The 5,627-nt window shown below is 36.0% G+C and overlaps 1 non-coding gene across 1 annotated transcript; it reads right to left on the bottom strand.

The window, feature by feature from the left end:
* Nucleotides 1-4,729: 4,729 nt before the first annotated feature.
* Nucleotides 4,730-4,836, bottom strand: LOC120577246 (small nucleolar RNA R71). The gene has a single exon (XR_005643321.1). It is a non-coding gene; the product is annotated as a small nucleolar RNA R71 (small nucleolar RNA).
* Between the last annotated feature and the right edge of the window lie 791 nt (nt 4,837-5,627).

Genomic DNA, 5,627 nt, shown 5'->3' with positions numbered 1-5,627 from the left:
CTCAATCCTCATATGATTTCATGGGGTTTCTTTGCATCTCTACTTCGTGAGTTCGATTCCTTCTCTTAATTTCACTTTATCACTCTTTCTTCCTCGATTTTTGATGACTTTGTTTCACTGTTTGTTGCTCACTATCGCGATTTGGGGTTTTGTTCCTAGATCTCAACTTTCAGTGCTTGCTCCAGCTCGTTTGTAGTTCTGTGTTCCTTCTCATCGATCGCCGATGCTACCTCTGGATTACGGGTCGGTGGGTTTTCTGGTGAAGCTCAGACAACTCTGTTTTTCCGGCGAAGCTCTCAGCTGGGTAATTCTGGCTCTAAATTTTTCGTTGGGTTGTTATTTTCCTCATAGCGTCATAGACTGTATCAGGTTCGGGGTTTGTCTGCTGCTTGTTGTTTGCGTTTGGTTTTTCTGTTGGGTTGATCATGGTGTGCCCATGGCCTTTCTTGGCTTCACTAGATTCCGGGGTGGCGTCGACGAAGCCCCCGGAATCTGGAATATCGTTTTCTCAGGCACTTGCTGGACCGAAAGACTACAAGCTTACTCAACTTCCTCCGAAAGTTGTGATGGGGAAATCCGTTCGAGTCAAAATCACACAAACCGAATATGAATCTGGGCTCATTGACTGTAGCAGCAACATTCATGGAAGGTTAACACTTCGCAGAGGTGATACTCCTTTATCTATTATGGCTTTAAAGCTGCAATTGAGCAATATGTGGCCAAATATACATAATTGGGATATAACTCCTCTAGGAAAGGGCTTCTTTGAGTTTCATTTCAACACTGTGGAGGATATGCGTAGAGTTTGGGCAATGGGGGTTGTGCAATTGAACCTTGGTCTGATGCGATTCTATCGTTGGTCTAGTGATTTTTCAATATAGAGACAGGCTCAAACTCATGCCCAAATATGGGTTCGTTTCTTACACTTGCCTCAGAAGTATTGGCGTAAGCAGACTCTATTGGAAATAACATCCGGACTCGGCACACCTTTGATAATTGATGATACAACTTTATACCGGCGTTTAGGGATATATGCTCGAGTCTTGATTGATGTTGATTTATCTGAACAACTGTTTGAGTCCGTTATTGTGGAACGAGAGGGACATGCTTTGTTCGTTATGGTGCAATACGAAAGACAACCTTTATTTTGCACTCACTGTAAAATATTGGGACATGAAGTTCGCAACTGCATAAAATTGAGCTTTCTTAACACGACAGAAGGTACATCAAAGGTTTTGAAGGCACAAACAGGTCCACACCAAGTCAAGACGCTTCCTAAACACACCGGGAATGGCAAGAAACATGCAGTGACAGCTGACAACAGACCTGCTGCTACCACTATCATAAAATCTGTGTCTAAGTCTGCGGCCTTTCCTTTTAAGAAACGTGACATTGATAACAGACCTTCTGCTGCCATTGCCTTCAAATCTGTGTCTAAGTGTGCATCGATTACTATTCAGCAACCTGACTTGGTGGAATTAGACAATTCTGATCTAGATGGGAATGCTATGGAAGTAGATAAGGGGGATGAGGCAGCGTTTGCAGCAACCCTGAAGACTAGCAAAACTTCAAATTTGTTTATGCACAATTCATTTGATATACTAAATGAAGAAGATACACTTAATTTTGGGGAGGCTAGGTAACCTGCAATGTCACATGGAGCCAATTTAATTAATAAACAAATCTTTGGGGTTGTTCCCAAGCACAATATTGTTGTTTCTGTCCCTAAACAAGTTGCTGTTCCTGTTGACAGCTTGGTTAACAACAATGAATGGGTAACTCTAGACAATTTTGATGAGGAGAGGCCCATCAAGGAAGGAGGCAATGTGGAGGTGGCTGAGATTTCCGCAATCTAGAAGCGTGGTGACGCTTCAACATTACCTATTTGCAACTATTTTGCACCTCTTCATGAGGATTGTGAGCGCCCTTCCGGGGAGGAAAGGTTGGATGAAAATGATACAAATAAATTGTCTGTTAATACTTTGTTGGAAAGTGTTGAAATCATGGATAGAGTATCCAAGGAGATGGTGTGTTTGAATCCGGTTTCACAATCAAAAGTCTCTGATGTTGTGGAAAATGTTTCGATTGAATCTGCAATTTTGAATACAAAACACACTATGACAGTTGATAAAACTCTGATAGTACCTTAGATACGGATAACAATACTGACAAATATCAAGAGTGTTTTCCGGAATTAAATGCTGAAGCCCAATATTTGCTGCAGCATTCTGATTCCATTAAGAAGGCAAAGAGAGGCAGGCCTAAAAAGACTAAAAGTCCTAAAGTTCCCACTGGCACTAAGTTTAAGAATAAGAGGTTCTCAGAACCTGTTGTTGATGATGGTTCTGATATTGTTTTAACAAGATCAAAAACACATACCTCCACAAATATTTCCCAATGAAGTATATTTGATCCTCGTGATGGTTCTGACATTGTCCTTACAAGGTCAAAAACACAAATCCCCCCTCATATTTGGCAATGTATATTTTCTGGAATATCAGAGGGATAGGTTTGCCTTTGTGTAGGCTTCAGTTTTACTCTATTGATTTTCTTTTTATGTTTGTGTCTTCTTAATGGGACCTGGTACTTTCCTATATAGCACGATGTGTTAGGCTACTTAGGAAGTGACATAGCTTTACATCTGGTCTTTTATGTTTAATTGGGTTTTGGCCTAGTCCCCCCAATATTGTACTTTTCCTTTTTCTTTTATTGCATTTTTCTAGCTTTATCAAAAACAAAAATAGTTATTTTAAAAATGAAATGATACGCTTCTTCCAAAAAAAAAAAATTAAATGGTTGATGAGTCATTTATTATCTATTTTAATATGTTATTTAGTTTAGTTTTAATTAGATTTAAGTTAATTTTATATTAATATTATTTCCTTTCTTGAACTATTTTACTACAATTGCATATTGTTATATTTGAGAAACGAATATTTGATGGATTGAGTCTTGGAGCAAAAGAAAGGGGTTTTGGAGCTGATTTGGTATGAAAATACGAAGATTCGGAGACAAAAATATATCTCCCTCAAGTCAGAAACTTGGCATGGCCCGTGCTAGGCTTGGCACGGCCGTGCCACACTCGAGTACTACTTTTGCTGCTTTTGCTTAGATTTTAAGCTACTCTATTTTTAGCCCGAATGTAATTGCTTAGATTTTAAGTTGAATGTATGCTATAAATAGAGTAGCCATCCATCACAAATATTCATCTTTTCTTGGAATGCAATATGTGACAATTGTCTTTCTAATAAAAGTTCATTTTACTTTCTTGTTATTTACTTTTATGTTTTCTCTCTTCTTCTCCTTGTCTACAATGAACGTCAGTGAGTAGACTTCTCTTGTCTTGGGATTGTTGGATAAGTCTAATGACATAATCCTAATCAAACCAAGCTTTAAACCTTAATCTTATGTAACCCTAATTCCTTATCTAAATTCACCGCTTTAACATGGATCAACCATTATCAAACTGTGGAAACGAAAGTGGAGGGTTTGATAATTGTTTATCCAATATCTCAAATATCAATTCATAAAATGAAAGTGGAGCTTTGATATTTGAACAAGTGAATTTGGACAAGGATTGCAAAGGAAGCGAAATAGTCTTTGCAATCTTTGAGACATATAGTTTCGATCTTCAACGGAACTAATAATGATCAAGTCAGCGAAATAGGCTTGGTTGCTAGAGGAACAAAAGAGAAACTGTCTTGAGAAATTAGGTCTAACATAAGGTTATAAGTTTAATAGTTTGGTTTGAGAAGGACTTGTCGTTAGGATGAAGCAATAATCCCAAGGCTTTTATCTTTTATTATTATTTTCTTTTAAATATATAAAAATATAACTTTCTACTTTCTATACTTTAATTCTAATCATTGTTAAAAGATAATTGAATCCATAACTTCCTGTCGGAACGATACTCTTATTTTACTACGTCGATAGAACCGTGCACTTGCGGTTTTATCCCATCAAGTTTTTGACGCCGCTGCCGGGGAGTTATTGTAATTTGATTAACTTTTCAATAGTGTTTAGTCTAAAAAAAAAAAAAATTTATTTAGGTAAATAAAATATATATATATAAAATAATATTTATTTCTTTTTCTTATCTTTTTATTTTTTATATATTTATCTCTCTCTCTCTTTAAAAAAAAATAAAATATATATATATATATATATATCTTTATATATAAAATATCTCTCTCTCTCTCTATAAATAAAAATAAATAAATATATATATATTTATATATAAAATCTCTCTCTTTCCCTTTCTCCTTATTTTATTTTATTTTATGTTTTATTATTTTTTATTTTCTATCTTTAACCGTTTTGATTTCAAGCATGACTCAAAGAAGATCCACACAATAATAACAATATGGCTGAGAAACGTGCTCTCAAAGAGTACGCAATCACATCTTCAGATGAGCCGTACGATGCTATTGTGTACCCAACGGTTGAGGGTATTAAATTTGAAATAAAGCCTGCACTTATTTACCTAGTGCAGCAAAATCAATTTTTCGGATCACCCACTGAGGATTCGAATCTTCATGTTTCAATTTTTTTAAGACTCAGTGGAACTTTGAAGGCAAACCAAGAGGCCGTAAGGCTGCACCTCTTTCCTTTCTCCTTGAGGGATAGAGCTAGTGCTTGGTTTCATTCATTGAAAATTGGTTCTATAATTTCATGGGACCAAATGAGGAAGGCATTCCTTTCCCAATTCTTTCCCCATAGTAAAACTGCTCAATTAAGGAGTCAAATCACACAATTCACTCAAAAAGATGGTGAATCTCTTTACAATGCGTGGGAGCGTTTCAAAGAAATGCTTAGGCTTTACCCCCATCATGGTTTTGAGAATTGGCTTATTATCCACACTTTTTGTAATGGTCTTTTGTTTTCCACAAAAAGGAATGTTGATGCAGCTGCAGGTGGAGCTTTGATGAATAAAACTTACGCAGGAGCCTATGATTTGATCGAGAACATGGCATACAACCACTATCAGTGGACAAGTGAGAGAGTTATTGTAACACCCCGTTTTCGCAACGTAAAAATTTCATTTAAATAATCAGAGTTCTCAACATAAATGGAATGTCACACTTCTTTTCAAAAATCGTAAATGGAATAAATAACTATTTATCCTTCATAAATCAATAACATAATATTTAATACTTCGCAGCGAATTTATTCAACATCTAAAATAGTCTTTGGCACGAAGGCCTCATTAAAACATCTCTTAAAAATCCAAATTAAATCATAGTCATGTAAAAACATAAGCAATACGTAAAGGAATAGAAAATAGCCACAACAAAATCCCATCCCGTTACGTATCAGAGCACCTAAGACACACGAGAGGGAAACCTCACACGACATCAACTATTCTTGGTTACCTGCAAGTTACCCATGGTGGGCAACATTTAGAAGGGGTGAGATTTCACAAAACAATAATATTAAGCATATAATTCAACAATTATATTTACTCAACATCAAATCATCTTAACATTCATTATAGATAATACTATATCATTAAACACTTCAATCATAGTTTGTATAAACAATTACAACTTCTCAATTTATCAACATAAACATCCTTGACTCGACAATGCGACTCTAACTTGACTATGCAACTTAAACCTCTTATATGC

Source organism: Medicago truncatula, chromosome 7, assembly GCF_003473485.1.
Source record: "Medicago truncatula cultivar Jemalong A17 chromosome 7, MtrunA17r5.0-ANR, whole genome shotgun sequence".
NCBI lineage: Eukaryota > Viridiplantae > Streptophyta > Magnoliopsida > Fabales > Fabaceae > Medicago > Medicago truncatula.
The sequence above is the reverse complement of the archived record's forward strand: the minus strand, read 5'-3'. Positions and strand labels throughout refer to the sequence as shown.